The sequence below is a fragment of the Saccopteryx bilineata genome, chromosome 11 (genome assembly GCF_036850765.1).
Source record: "Saccopteryx bilineata isolate mSacBil1 chromosome 11, mSacBil1_pri_phased_curated, whole genome shotgun sequence".
NCBI lineage: Eukaryota > Metazoa > Chordata > Mammalia > Chiroptera > Emballonuridae > Saccopteryx > Saccopteryx bilineata.
This window is the reverse complement of record NC_089500.1, coordinates 22,213,820-22,229,379: the sequence shown is the minus strand read 5'-3', so window position 1 is coordinate 22,229,379 and position 15,560 is coordinate 22,213,820. Positions and strand designations below refer to the sequence as shown.

Genomic DNA, 15,560 nt, shown 5'->3' with positions numbered 1-15,560 from the left:
CAGTCAACATCCATTTATTGAGGTCCTACCATGTGCCAGGTTCTGAGGATAAAGCATTGAACAAAACAGCTCCAAATCTCAGTCCGGTGGAGCTTACGTATCTAGTTGGGGAGATAACAAGATGGATAAAAACTGTATCTATAACATGCACTCAATGATGGTAAGAGCTGTGGAGAAAATGAAGTGGGGAAGGGGGGTGACACAAAGCACAAATCTTGAGTGTATGCTCCTTGCAAGTCCCATCTGCCCTGGCTTTCCCAGAAGCCTCTTCTGACCTCTTTTTGCCTGCAGTGACTTCTTCTCATTGGAAGAGAGTCCTGGGTGCCGAAAGCCTGCTCCTTCCACTTGGCAACTGACATGCTCTCCTCTGTGTCATTTCAAAGCCCCTTCACGCTGGTAGAGGTGTCTACACCGGGTCTGAACTCCCCTGCAGACAGGGGACAAATCCTAATCTTCCGTTCCCTGCACTCCTGCAGCATCATACTCAGCTCCTATTAGGTAGTCAATAAATACTTGTTAATTTGATTGATTGCATGATTCATAAATAAAAATTGCAAGTGAAACCTCCAGTTAAAGTCTCTTAAGGAGTTTTTCAAGGACTGATTACTAAACACTCTACAAAGGGGAAAACATCTTTAGAAGAGAAATTAGGGCACTAACTATTCTGACTATGATGGTAAAAATCAGAAGTGTGAACTTCACCATATTCTCCTTGAGGAAACCAGGATCTGGAGAAGAAAAAGTTTGCCCAAGATTCTACAGTTATGCTTTTCTCTGACTTAGTTTTCTTACCTGTACAATGGGGTGAATTACCACCTAAATCACTTATTCAAAAAGATATTGCAGGATTTAATGAGTGGTGGATGAATTTTTAAAAGACGGACATTCAGCCCCGTAAAACGGTTCATTTCCAATTCATTGCTCCTCTTTCCTGCCAGTGGAGGCAGAGGGCTCCCCAGCCAATGGCCCATTCACTAATGCTCCTCCTCCTTCATTTTCCTGTTGGAAAATGAAGCCCTGCCCACCTGAGAAGCCAGAGGTATCTGTGACGGGGAAGAGTGGCTTGGGGCGCAGGCCGTCGCCCCCTTAACCAGCTCTGCCTCCCTGACAGCTTGCCTTTTTTAAATTTAATCTCCTACCACCCTCGTTAGCATCTGGTTATTATTAGACCATAACCACAATAATAAGTATTCCAGTTGTATCTTCTATTTGCAGAGTGCTTTGCAATCATTTTTATTAGTTAGCTGCAGCTCAGTTATCCTGGAAACCAACATACACACAAAAAGGAAGAAAAATGGGAAGGGGTCAAGGTAAAGCATCTACAAGGCAGTTCAATTTGTCTTTGACCAGCAGGATGCCGATGTTCCCTTTGGTACTTGGAGAAGTTAGACTAAAGATAATCTTCAGTAAAAAGAAAATCTGGATTCCCACCCTGAGCACCTCTGTTTAGTGGGAGCCCCCGAATCGATTTGTGGGTGACCTGCCTCCTGTTGCCCGGCTAGTTAGTGGCAGAGCGAGCCCTGAGGTTTGGGGTGCAGGAAAAGCCTGTTCTTTGTCTTGCATCTGGGGCGACATCTGAAGAAATCGCCTTGTACATAAGCAAATGTATGACTCTCTCTCTGGGAGATCAGTCAATTACAGCAAATTGAGCTATTTCATTTCGGCTTGCAAATGGCTTTCAGTTACACAAGTAGACACATTAATCTAATAACTAATGATCATATATTTCACTAATCATACAGCCCTGCATGTGGTATAATATCTAATTATATTTAATATTAAGACATCTTCACATGTGCATTTTTACCAACTGTCTAGCTCGGGGAGCTGTGCAAGAGCAGAGTGGAGGAAGGGTTCTTAGACAGGGCGGAGGAAGGGTCCCAGAAGCCAAGGGCTGCCCCCTGCCTTCTTCAGAGGGCATGAGGGTCAAGGCTCACCCTTGGGAAGCTGTTGTGATAAAAGCTCCCCCGCTGGGCAGACCCATTGGAAAAGCCACCCTTGCCTGCTTGGAGCCGGTGGAGCCAGTCACCAGGCGCTTGGTTGGGCTGAACCAGCAGACCATGTGCTGACTTCAGCCCCTACTCAGGTACCCTCCCGCAGCCAGGTACCCTGGGGCTGCCCTGGAAGAGCTTGGGGCAGTGCCGGGAGACTGAAAACACAGCCCCCTGCAGGGCCAACTCTGCCCCTACCTGCTTGGTCTCTTCTGAAAGCCAAGCTGCAAACAGCAAAGGACTTGAATAAGGGGTGGGGGTGAGGTTACTGCAGAGCAGAGCAGGGATAGGGCAGGAGGAGAGACCCCGGAAGCCGGCAGGTTCTGAGCCGAGTGTCTGTTCTGAGCTTTGGGTCCTTCGGTATCCGCCTCCAGCTGTCACCTCCCCTATTTCTGGCTACATCCCTGGGACACTGGTTGTCATGGACTGAATTTTGTGTCCCCTTCAAATTCATATGCTGAAGCCTTAATCTCCAACTCCATGGTATTTAGAGGTGGTAGCCTTTTGGAGGTCATGGGTATATATAAGGTCATGTGAGTATGGTCTCCATGATAAAAGTAGTGTCCTTAGAAGAGGAGGAGAGGGGGAGATCCCTCTCCACATGCATGCCCTGAGCCCATATGAGCAGGCAGAGAAATGCTGGCCCTCAATAAGCCAGGAATAGAGCATCCTCAGGCACTGGATCTGTCCATACTTTGATCTTGGGCTTCCAGCCTCCAGAACTGTAAGAAATAAATGTCTGTCATTGACCCAGACATACCCAGGCTGTGGCATTTTGTTACAACAGCTTGAGCAGAGTAAGTCCCTGGTCATCCGCCTGTGACTCTGTCATTGGGGTGACTGGGGCTGCTGTCCTGTGGACCGCTCTGGTCACCTGCACCATCGTTTCTTCAGGAAATGACTGAGACAACAGGTCTTCTCCCAGCCATTCTGGTGTTCTGGGCTGACAGTGGGCAATTCTCTAGAAGTGCAGGAGGATCAGCCAACTACAAGCCTTGAATCCAATCATGGACAGGCAGTGACCGGCTTCTCAAATTTAAAAGAGATGAAGATGAGTCTGCCACCCCAGTCAGTGTGTAAAGAACCGTGTGGGCCTGGACCCTCACCTCTCTGCACCTTCAAGGCTCCTAGGAAGCATCTTGGCCCCCCGCTTGGGGCCAGCTCCGCCCTCTTCCGGGTCTTCCTACCCTCCCCATGTCTCCTCTGCTGGGACCTTGTGTATTAGGAGATCCCCAGCAACAAGCGTCCTGCTTCTGTGCCCGGTTTCCTGAGCACTTTTATTGTTTGCGAGCTATGCAGGAGCTGGTGAGGAGATCTAAGATCGTAGTGAGGAGATGAGAACCAGGGAGCAGAGAGCCAAGTCCTGCAGCCGCCATGGCAGAGGACACAGGGACCACAGAGAGAAGGGAGCACCAGCATTAGTTAGAAGTCACTAGCGCAGAAGGTGGAGGTTGCCCTTGACCATGAGGGCAGGGCTCAGGAGGATGTAGCTCTTTTTCAAACCTTCAGCCAGGACTTGGGTATCAGGTTTGACTCTTGCTTACACCCATGCCTTTCTCTGTAACCTCGGACACATCACTTCATGCCTTTAAACCTCAGTTTTCTCAAGCTAAAAACAAGAGGGGTAGCATGGCATGGGTATAGCGAAGGGCCAGCCTGGGCACTGGGCATCCTGGGCACTAGAACCTACTCTGACTTACTAATGGACAAACCACTTCCCCACTCTGGGCATTAGCTATCTGTAAAATAGTAGAGTTAGACTGGGTCAGTTGTGTCCAAACTATATTCACTGCCAACCCCAGGGGTCCCCCCCCAGGTGGGAGGTGAGGAAGAGAGAAGGCCCTGTTGACGGGTGCAATGCCAGCGGTCGAGGCCAGGCACGTTCACGCTGAATTTGGGCAGACGGCAGAGGAACTGCAGAGCCAGAAAGTGTCAGGCCATTCTTGTTTATTAAAGGCTCACAGAGTCGGGCCAGCAAATAAGCAAAGGAAAACCTCTCTTCACAGAGGAGGTCAAGGGACCAGGAACACTGCCCCTCACGATGGCCGCTGAGGGAATCAGGGAACCGCCCCTCTTGGTGGTGGGAGAGCGGTCTGGGAAAGTCGCCATCGAGGGAGAGCACCCGTGGCTTTTCACAGAGCACACACAGGTGGCTTTCTGCCACGCGCTCACGCACTAATCACGCAAAGTACTCGCAGCCAAACAAGCAAGCAGCCTCACCCCACCTGTTTCCCGGCCGTGGGGGACTGGCCGCAGAGCAGCCCTACTTGCCTCTGTTTAGTGTGTCGTGGTGCCACATGAGGTGTATTTTGGGAAAAGGATTCCACTGCTCGGGCAGGTTTGGACACTTCCCTATCAGGGGGACTCCTTTGGCTCAACCCCTTCGAGTCTCTGGTTTTTGAGAAAGTCCCAACTGAGAAATCCTCACAGTCTGGCCCCCAAGGAAACTGACCACAGCAGGTGAGTTGGATGCTAGGAGTACAGAGTCTGCAGGAGGGGCGCAGGGCGAAGCAGGGCGCAGACGGGCAGCCCACATGGGCCACGCTGTGGAGTCCCAACTCTGCCCACACAGCAAGTCTTCAGAGTTTTACGCCAAGAAGCACAGTCAGCGTTGAAATGAGGACAGAGATTCAGCCCATGGAAATGGTCATGTGAGCCGGGACATGCTGGATGAGCACCTCCCCAAAGCGTCCAGAACAAACCTCTTCCTGCCCCTCCTAGGGGAGAGAACGAGGTGGAGCAAACTTCAGAGAAAGGCAGAACTGACAGTTAAACAAGGAGGCCTGGGTCCCCCGGCAGGGGCTCAGCTTTGAGGACACCCCTCCCCACTTTCCCCTGAGCCTCCTACAATGAGGACAGGGAGACCACCTCTTGGGGGCTTCCCTCCTGCACCAATCAATTCTCCTCAATTACCAACAAATCTAAATGTGATTTATCTGTGAGAATCATTCCAATATCAGGCGAGAATCTATCAATAAAAACCCCCAAGGCAATCTTGCTCAGAGTTGTCAATAGAAGCTCTAAGCACACAGGCACAGCAGCTAGCAATCAGAGGAGTTTTGCCCCCTCCTCCCCCCCTTTTTGGGGAGCACTTAATTAAGTCGACCAGAAGCTGTCAAAGATAATTTTCAAAGCGCATGACCTCAGCAGCTGACATTTGATAATATTACATTCTACGCTGATTGAAATTGATTTTCCCCCTTTTTTTGGGGGGATGGGGGGAAGGTGGGAGTGTTAGGTCGTGGAAGAGGGAGGCTTGGATCCTTTTGGCTGTGGTCTTCTGCCCAGGGCCAGCAGCCGGTGAGTTTACCACAAACAGTCTGTGGGGCTCTCCTGCCGTCAGTGGGACCAGCACTGGGCAGTCCTTGTCCAATAGGGTCACCATCCAGAGTTGGGAGATGGAGCTCTACCTCGGAAGAAAAGCTTCCGGGATGCAAGAACCAGAAACTAACACACAAATGGGAAGATGATGGTGTTCCATGGCCTGCGTTTGTTGGAAAGATGGCGGCACTGAGTGGAGAAAGCACAATGAAAGATACAGACTGCTGGTCTCGTTGGGTCCTCACTTCACATTGGCCAGTCAGCCTATGATGGCGACAAGGTGTCTCCCTGTCGAGGTCAGCTGTGGCCTTGACTTTACTGCCATTAGACACGCTCACTCTAGCATCTGCCAACATGCTACTGCCCCAAACCCCACTAAGAGCCCACCGGCAATCATGGCAACTCTAGTCTCTGAAGCCCCCTCAAGCCCATGCAACCACCCACCACTCATCCCAGACGTTTTCAGCTCGGTGTCAGTGTCAGGCTCAGGCGGGTTCTGTGTCCTGTCGTGGCTGTGGGATGCTGCCCGCGTGGCTCCCTGGCTTTCGGATCTTTGCCTCGCTTTGGTTCCTCACAGTCACCAGCTGTGTCTTACGTGTGGTTCCAGGTAAAACGAAGCTCTGGCCTCTGCTCTGACTCGATGGTTTCAGGTGGTTTTTCTGCTCTGACCCGCTGGCCAAGGCCAGAAGTTTAACCTTCAGGGAAAGTATTTTGATAAACTTTTAAAGAGTCCAGCTATTGATTCAAAACTTATGCGTAATTTCAGACCTGACCATTGGTCCTCTTCCCTCTGCCTTCCTGGGCTCAGGGTCCACAAGACTGCCAAAGCCTTTTGTCTTGGTTTTCCTCAACAGTGCGACAACCCACACCCCTGTGCTAATCCCCCGATCCTCAACCAGTTCCATGGGGCAAATGGAACAGGGGGCTTGGAACTTTCTCTAGTATCAGCCTATCGGCCTTATATCATTGCAGTAATTGATGAAAAGCTTAATTAACCTTCGTTTTGGGCTTGCTGCTTTATGGGCTACTCTGACACCTGACAGCTCAGCTCCCTCTTGCTGTCTCCCAGCTCCTGACAGCGTTAATCGATGGGCAGCACTGAGTGGGTGGAGGTTGTGGAGGAAGCTGTCCCAGGTGTGGGCAAGGGGAGACAGGTACAGAGGCGGAAACATCCTGGGTGCTCTTCCTGACGCTCAGCGCTCGAGGAGCGGAGCAATGACAGGCTGCACAGCAGCAGAGGGGAAGACGGGTTAGGTTTGACGGGGTAGGAAACAGGGTCCACAGATGTGTCCGGTCATAGTCGGACCTGGTTTTAAACGGGGAAAACTAAGCGATAGTTCACAATACTGTATTGACTATTTTAAGGTTGCCAAGAGTGTAGATCTTAAAAGTTCTCATCACAGGGTTAGAAAAATTCTGTAACTATTTGAGGCGATGGTTGTTAACCTAAATTACTGCGGCAATCATTTTGCAATATAGACCTGTATCATTATGTTACCTTCAGCTTGTACAATGTAATACGTCAATTATATCTCAATAAAACTGAAAAAAACAAAACAAAACTAAGCCGTTTGGAGTTTGAGCCTGTGTTAAAAGGCAGTGTGGGACAGTGGGGATGACTCGCTGTGTCGGTGGGCACGCCTTCTGGAGCCTCCATTCCCTCGTCTGTTCACTGGACCTTCGGAGGCGCTTGTGTGAGCTGCAGGAACTAGATATCGAGATACACATTATGACAACAACAAAGCTTTCCTTCCTGTCTTCCTTCCTCCCCAGGGGATTGGCTCGTAACTTTTTCTCTGTGTGGTGTCCTTCCCCTGGTGTTTTTTCCCCAGGAGTGAAGATGGAAATGAGGGTACTTTTATGATAATAGAAGAAAGTAGTGGCCCCAATGATCCAGAGCGGAAGGTGAAATCAGCTGCACAGTGTGATTTTAGTTTTATTGAAATAAGTTCACTTTTCTAAATGCATCTTTTAACTAAATAACTTCTATGTCATCTAACAGCATCTTATCTCTAAATGACACAAGAGGCCAATTCCAAACACGTTGTTTCCAGGCAGGGACTATATTAGTCAGGATGGGCTTGGAGCAGCTATAGTAAGAAACAGCCCCCAAACTCTCAGTTTATTTTCTGAGCAAACATGTGGATAACGTGGTCAATCTAATCACAATTTCTCCAACAGGTGTTTCCAAAACCTCTCAGGCCGAGGAGCCCTTTGTTAAGGAGCATACCTCAGGGTTACTGAGATGTGGACCATACTTTGGGAAATGCTAGTGAGCCCTGTGACTCAACCACCATGTGAGCTCCGTAAGGGCAGGGCCTGTGCTGTGTTCATCTATGTTCCCCATTGGCAACTAATGCAATTTCCTGTGTTATCTGATGCTCAGTAACATACTGGTGGAAAATTAAAGTAGGTAGAGAATTGCTTCTATTTTCCGTGGTCACCTCAAGTAAGAGATTATTTTAAAGGATCTTGATACAGACACTGCTCACAAAAATTAGGAGATCAGGGAACATGCAGATACTCCAGTACTTCTAGCCTTTTGTATACTGCATTTCCACCAATGAAATAAAAGTTGGTTTTGCATCTCATTTGCATAATTAAACAACTTTCTTTGACTTGTTGTTTGCTTTTCTGATGTTCTCTTGTTTAATAAAAAAACCCAAATGTTTCTTTTTTTATCACTTCATATTCATTTTGAAATATCCCCTAATTTTTGTGAGCAGTATATATTAGTCCAGGTTCTCCAGAAAAAACACCAGTAAGGTGTGTGTGTGTGTTCAAATAGATAGATAGATAGACAGACAGATAGATAATTGGTTTCAGGCATTGTTTCATGCTATTATGGAAGCTTGTTAAGTCAGAAATCTTCAGGGCAGGCTGGTAGGCTGGGGACCTAGAGAAAAGTTGCAGTCCAAATTCAAAAGAAGCATTCTGACTGAATCCCTTCTTGTTTGGGGAGGTCAGTTTCTCTTCTATTAGGCTCTTTCCCTGATTAAATGATAACCACCTGCATTATGAAGAGTGATCTGTTTCAGTCAAGGTCCATCAATTTACATGTTAATTTCATCCAAAACACACTTTCACAGAAGCATCCACAACAATATTTGATCAAACATCTTGGCACTGTGGCCCAGTCAAATTGGCACATAAAATTAGTCTTCACAATACATATGATAAGTTCATGTAACATTAATTGGGGATGTGTTTGCAGCAGGGACCCAACTTGAGTCTCCAGAGAGTCACAGGTGGCTGATCATGTGTGATGGGCTGTAATGGGCCCAGCAGGATCCATAAAATGTTCTGTGACAGATACAGAAGTTGTGTCTCTTAAAAGTATTCACAACCATGGCCATATAGTTCAGTTGGTTAGAGCATCATACAGAAGCACAGAGGTTGACAGTTCGATCCCGACTAGGGCACATACTGGAACAGATTGATGTTCCTATCTCTATCTTTTTCCCTTCCTCTCGCTAACATCAATAAATATTTTTTAAAAAGTATTCACAGTTTTGCAACAGTGTCAATATTTATATATATGACACAATTAGCAAACAATATGCAATGGTGAGCAATATGGTTCTAGAAGGGGTGATGCCGACCAAATGCTATCCATGGCAAAACAACGTTACAATCAGTGTGGCCTGAGGTTTACCAGGGACAACTCCATGGGTCTATGGGATGGGAAATGAGGAGGAGGGTTTTTAGGCAATGACTGAACAAGAACCGGGCACAGGTGTGGGAATGAGCTTGGTGTATTCATGGACATGGAGGCAACTGGGCTGATCAGACGATGGAAAATTATAGGAGGGTAGGGAGACAGCGCTGGAGGTGAAGTGGGGTGGGAAGGAGAGCAGGATTACAAGTGGGAAATTTCTTGTGGCATCTGATGGCTGAGGACCTCCTCTCTGGGTCCCTCTAAAGGGTTAAGGGGGGGTTGCTTTACCCTCTTGAAGCAGAAAGAATAGTTCTCTTCTTCCTCATGACAAGAGCAACCTTACCTTACTGATTTATTCAAACCATATTTATAGGATACTTATTATGTTTTTGGTCCTGGGGACATTAAAATGAATGTAAAATACCCATGATCTCAAGGAGCTTCCTGCCTACTGAGACCCACAACAGAAAATGGACTATGATCATGACAGTGTGGGAAACGTAACAGGGAGGCGGGTACCAGGTGGAGATGGAAGAGCGTAGCAGGAGCACGCACTGCAGCCTGGGGTGGGGCTGGGGGGCCAGCTCCTGGATGGAAAATGAGCCGGCCGAGGAGGAGGCAGGGTAGTAGGGTAGAGAGACTCCTGTTAGATTGTGAGTTGGGAGGCCTAGTCCTTCAGTTGTATTTTTGTCTCTATCAGCTGTGCGACCCCAGAGAAATTAACTTTCCTTCTCTGGGTCTCAAATGGCTTCATTCCAGACAAGGATGAGAATGGCCAATGACCTCTAAGGTCTCTTCGGTTCAAAAATGCTATTATTGTCAGAAGATAGTTCTTCTGAGAGGGATTCATGTGGAGGTGCTTAAGGAATGCATATGTTTAGTTAATTTGGTCGCTCAGCTCAGCTTCGTGAGTGCAAATGATGACTGCCCCAAGAGGGGCAGGGCTCTATTAGGAGCCTGGGGTTCGTTTTGCTCATGCTTAAAAATACCATAGGAAATTATCAGCAATGCATGCGAAACCTCCTCTCACCCAGACCCAGGACAGATGACAAAGTGATAAGTACAGCGAACTCCCTGGGGCAATATTTCTTCCCAAAGCATAGATATGGGTGAATTATTGCCATTCTTAATTGCCTAATGATTTTTCCCCTTTCATGTAATCTTTTTGGGGAGGTTGTAGTTTTACCATCTTGCAAATTCATATTGGCAGAGTGATATACATTGAGGAATAAAACACAGTGGCCAATCCATCAAAAGTCAGGCTGCCATTGCCTTCAGTTTTTTTTGGAGAGAAACTGTAAGAGAAGGAGGCAGAGTGAGAGAGCTGGACAGGGAAGGTGCTTCAGTGATGTAGGCTGCCGCTCCCCTGCTCCCCTGCGGGTGGGCCAACAGTTCTCCTGGCTGACCCCCCACCCCCAGATGGGCTGAGCACTCCAATTTTCTCCAGGCTCTTTCCTGCCAGGTTCAAGTTTTGGTTCTTTAGGGTGTTCGCCTTATTAGCCATGGCTGCCTGGAGAACTCCAAAGGCAATTAGACCAGGGAGTGAGCCGTTCAGGGGATTGGTAATAGAATGTGGCTTTTCTCCCTAACTTAATTGTTTGCATTTGACCAGACATCATTACCAGCTGATGGCTGCTTGGTGGCCTTAGTGGAGCTCTGAACACGTGATGGGGACGACCTAATAGGAGAGGGGTTCTTCAGTAACGTTGATGGTGAGGGGTGTTTGCCCAGACTTGTGTGTCCTTTGAGACATGATTTCTGCTATTATGTTGCCTCTGTTGCTCTTTTTAGGGATGTGAGGACCAACCACAGAGGCTGGAAGACTTGGCGACATGATGTCCCTGCAAGTCCTTGACAGGCTTTAAGCAGTTCTAGCCTTCACCGCACATGAGGGTTAGCTGAAACCCCCTGGGCTGAAGGCTCTTCCCCAGACCAATTAAATTTGACTCTGTGGACATGAGACCTGGGCATCAGTAAGGCTCCGGAGTCACCGCGAAAGGGAAGAGTCTCACCACTTCTTACTTGGAAACAATTATCTTGAATTTCTTGATTGAGATGAATGTAGGTGAAGGGAATAAGGATGAAAAGTCAGGAGTGTGGGAAACCCTGCAAGCAATTTCCTCAACAGTGTTAATGAGACCTACTATGTGCCAGGCACTGGACTAGGTAGGAATACAGCTGAAATAGACAGTCACTGAGTTCACAATTTCCTGGGGGATACAAACAGTTGGTCCCAACAGTGAGTGTGTCCGGAGCCCAGGGAGCACAAGGAAGTTTCCAGTTATGTGTGAAGAGAAACCAAAATCTAAAAGGTGAGAGGGGAGGGGGAGAAGAATGCAGACTGATCTACGCCAGTACTGACCAATTAAAATACAATAGATCATAAGATAATATATAATTTATATTGTATAATATGGTATAAATTACATAGGTAACTTAAAGTTTCTAGTAGCCCCATTTGCAAAAAAATAAATAAAGAGACATTAGTTTTAATAGTGTATTATTTTTAACCTAGTATATCCAAAATATTATCATTTCAACATGTAGTCAATATAAAAGTGAATGATGAGCTGTTTTTCGTGTTTTTATACTAAGTCTTCAAAATCTGGTGTGCCTTTCATAATAAAAGTGCATCGCAATTCAGACTGGACACATTTCAAACGTTCGGGAGCTAGTGGCTACCGACTTTCACCATTCAACCGGTCAGTGCTGAGGTAGGAAGAGGAAGTATATGCTGTGATGTGCTGAGAGTGTGGGAGACCCAGGGGCCATGTGCAGAGCGAAGGGTATGGCTGGTGTGGTCTGGAAGAGCTGAAAAATTTGCAGCTTCAACTAACTGCAAAATGAAAGGTAGAGCTCTTAACTCAAAGATACTAAGAAACTTAAGATGATGATAATGGGGTAGCAGGTGAAGCTGGGGGTGAGACCGAAGCCACTGGGCAGGTTGCATGAGGTTACACTGGTCTTAAGAGTGGCCGGCACTGAGCTAACCAACTTGATCCCCTCTTCTTCCTCCCTTGGGGATGGAGGCCCTATTCTGGTCCAGTGTTCTTCTTTCCTAGCGCCTGGGGAGGGCGTTTGATCACAAATGTCCATGTGTAGAACAGGAAGCTTGCTCAGGATTCTTGGAGAGACAGGCCTCCCTAGCGAAGAGATAGGTGAAACGGACCTGTCTTGCGGTTTTGTCTGTGATTAGGTCAAGGCCTGAAGCTTGAGCTGCTGTAATTGTGTGACCTAACGGGAACATTCAGGAAATTTCAGAGGGACCTGACCTTGTGAAGCCACTGAATGAACCAGATCTGCAGCATCCTTGCAGCTGGACTTCTTGTTAGGAGTATTAATTAGTATCATTACTTAAGCTGCTGCTGGCTAGGCAGCCAAAAACAATTTTATGGACACAGTGAGAGAGAGAAACAGAAGAAGGCAAATCACAGAGGACCTGGAAAGCTGCATCCCCCCAGCTTCTTGTCTGCTGATCAGCTGATGTTCTTATTCCCTGCTGTCCTCCAGCCAGATTCAGGATCAGGTCCCACATTCAAGATGGAGAATGAACCTGTTTGTTGGGAGATTTATGTTGCTTGTCTTCGAAGTGTTTGCTGGCTGTGTGGTGGAGGCCAGAGAACTGCCTCAGAGGAACATTTATTGGGTAACTAGTCCAGGACTGAATATACAATATATAGAGGCATATAAATGCATGATCATGTCCCCCTTGTTTCTTTTCTGGTGGTTTAATCACAGATTTTATTGAAATAGCCAAGGTGCATGTGGTCTGTTTGAAGTAAGATGCCAAGGACTGATTTTGCTGGGAGAGTGGAAGGCTTACAAATGGGTAAGACCCTTATTTAATTCAACAGAACTGAACATCAGTGCTTATTGGACATTATTGAATTCCTATTATATACTGCATATAGTTGAAAAATTGACTATGATGTGCTCCAGGGAGGGCAAATAGTTTCAAAGCAAGGTGCTAGCAAAAGGCTTAAATGTTCCTCTCAAAAAAAAAATAATAAATAAAAAAGAATCCTGCTTGGCCAGTAAAGAGATATCCAACTTTACTGAGAATCAGGAGAATGAAAATTAAAGCCACGTGAGTTACCAACTACGCACCCACTGGATCAGCAAAAGTTTAAAAGTCTGAAATAAAAATAAGTGTGGGCAAGGATAAGGAGCAATGAAAACTCCATTGGTGGGAGTGTAAAATGTTATAAACGATTTGCAAAAAGTTTGACATTACCCAGTAAAATTAAAAGTATGCATGTACTCAGTAATTTCATTCTTAGGTAAATATATCTAAAAAAATAGATAATAATGCTCATAGCATTATTCCAGCATGTCATCCAAAATCCTGGAAACACCCCAATGTCTATCAACAAAAAAGTGCATATATAATTTATGGTATAGTCACATCACAGAATATTATACAGCACTGGAAATGAACGCTTTGGATAAGTTAGTTTTCCCCTTCTGGCCTGGCTGCTTCATAGTGATGGTCTGAAGCCAATAACCTCTTCAAGCCTCAATTTCTTCATCTGAAAGCAGCGATGATCATGACTGCCTTATAGTTCGGGTGTGAGGTTAGTTAGATGAGCATGTTACACCCTTGTGTTGTTGGAGCTAGTGATCTGAGTAAGAATGCCCGCAGGTCTTCTGGCAGCTTCCTCCACTGGGCTCAGGGAAGGCTGGAAATAGACCACCAGGGAGGTTGGGAAACCCATCATGCTGATTCTCTGAAGGTGCTCGGAACATACCAGGTGGCTGTGCACACTGGGATCAGGAAGGGGTTGAGCCAGAGGGAAAGAAAACTCAATGGGAAACCAGGAGACACATGAAGAAAAACAGGCAGAAGCAGCTTCTTTTTTAGAAATCAAGTCCTAACAAGGCCATGATGACGCTATTCCAGCTGAGCCCATGCCTCTTGGATTCCAGGGGTCACAGCCTGGGAAGAACGTATGAGGATGTGATTTAGGAAGTGCAGAGAGAAGACCAAAGGATGGTCAGGTACGTGCTCCCTCAGGGAACGGGAGCAGAGGGACTGGTGGAGAAAATGAGACTCATCTGGGCAGCTGGAAAGCGGGCGGGGGGGGGGGGGACTTCAGGCACCCCATGGGCCAGGAAGGCAGGTGGCTTAGTCAAAGCTATCAGCTGCTACTCACTTGGGATCTTCAACCACACTGCAGTACCTGGGGGGCCCCAAAGTGCCTGGTCCTCAGTAAGAGTAGACTGCAGAACCCAGATGTCTGCAGCTTCATGGCCTGGGGAGAGTCCAAAATCCACCCCCAGATCTCAGTGAGTTCCAGGGAGGTTGCATTCTGAAGATCACTTTCAGCTCGAAGCTTTGCTACTGCTGCTGATTTAGTTCCATTTGTCAATCATTACACTTTTCGCTCTGCTGTCCTCATTCACAGCATGTCAACCCAAATGCAGAACACAACCCTTTCCCTTAAATTTGCAGGTGAATGACTTAGACCAGGGGTCCCCAAACCTTTTACACAGGGGGCCAGTTCACTGTCCCTTAGACTGTTGGAGGGCCAGACTATAAAAAAAAAAAAAAACTATGAACAAATCCCTATGCACACTGCACATATTTTAAAATAAAAAATACCAAAATGGGAACAAACACAATATTTAAAATAAAGAACAAGTAAATTTAAATCAACAAACTGACCAGTATTTCAATGGGAACTATGGGCCTGCTTTCAGCTAATGAGATGGTCAATGTCCGGTTCCATATTTGTCACGGTTCCATATCTGTCACTGCTAGCCGTAACAAGTGATATGACGCGCTTCCAGACCCGTGACGCATGCATCTCGCGTCACCGGAAGTAGTACTGTATGTGAGTGACGCCGTACTTTGCGGATCTGCCACATACAGTACTCCAGTACACTGACCACCAATGAAAGAGGTGCCCCTTCTGGAAGTGTGGCGGGGGCCAGATAAATGGCCTCAGGGGGCCGCATGCATGGGCCGTAGTTTGGGAACCCCTGACTTAGACACACAGTTGGCTCATGTATTTTCTCCTGTTTCCTCCATGCTAACTTATCCAATCCCTAGAAACTCCTCTTTGCTACTGAGCCATTTCTCTCTCACCAGGAAGACGGTGGGGGCACAGGACTGGAGTTATAAAATGTAGGTTTTATTACTATTCAGGATGAACAGACCAACAGAGCAGGAGACAATTGGCATCAGAAAGTTTCCTTTAGTTCCCAAGAGGCGGGGCCTCACCATGCCGTGTAGGGCCACACGGGGAAGCCCCAGGGTCACTCAAGAGGCAGAGAGAGTGAGAGGAATCGTGAGCAAGGGACTCCATTGTGGTTTCTGTGGGAAACACAAGGCCAGGCAAGATAAGTCTGTTCAGGATTGGCTAGTTAGAATAAATTCAGTGGGTCTAGGGACTGTCCCTTGGTGTCTGATACCTGGAGCTACGGTGCTTAGGGCAGGGGTAGAGTGGGTCAGAGTATAAGAGGGCCCAATTAAAAAGTCAGTTGAGGGGTATGGGCTCTGGGTTAGATTGCTTGAGCAAGGTACACTCACGGGTAAGTTGTTTACTATCTCTAGCAATCAGCTAACCCTGTGGGGGCAATCCCTTCAG

At 47.2% G+C, this 15,560-nt stretch overlaps 1 long non-coding RNA gene across 1 annotated transcript in view; it reads right to left on the bottom strand.

Annotated features, from left to right (window-relative positions):
• Positions 1–240: 240 nt before the first annotated feature.
• LOC136315376 (uncharacterized) overlaps positions 241–15,560 on the bottom strand; it is a 169,315-nt gene continuing 153,995 nt past the window's right edge. Inside the window, exon 6 of the long non-coding RNA XR_010727481.1 lies at positions 241–491. This is a non-coding gene — a long non-coding RNA (uncharacterized lncRNA). The remainder of the gene's footprint in view (positions 492–15,560) is intronic.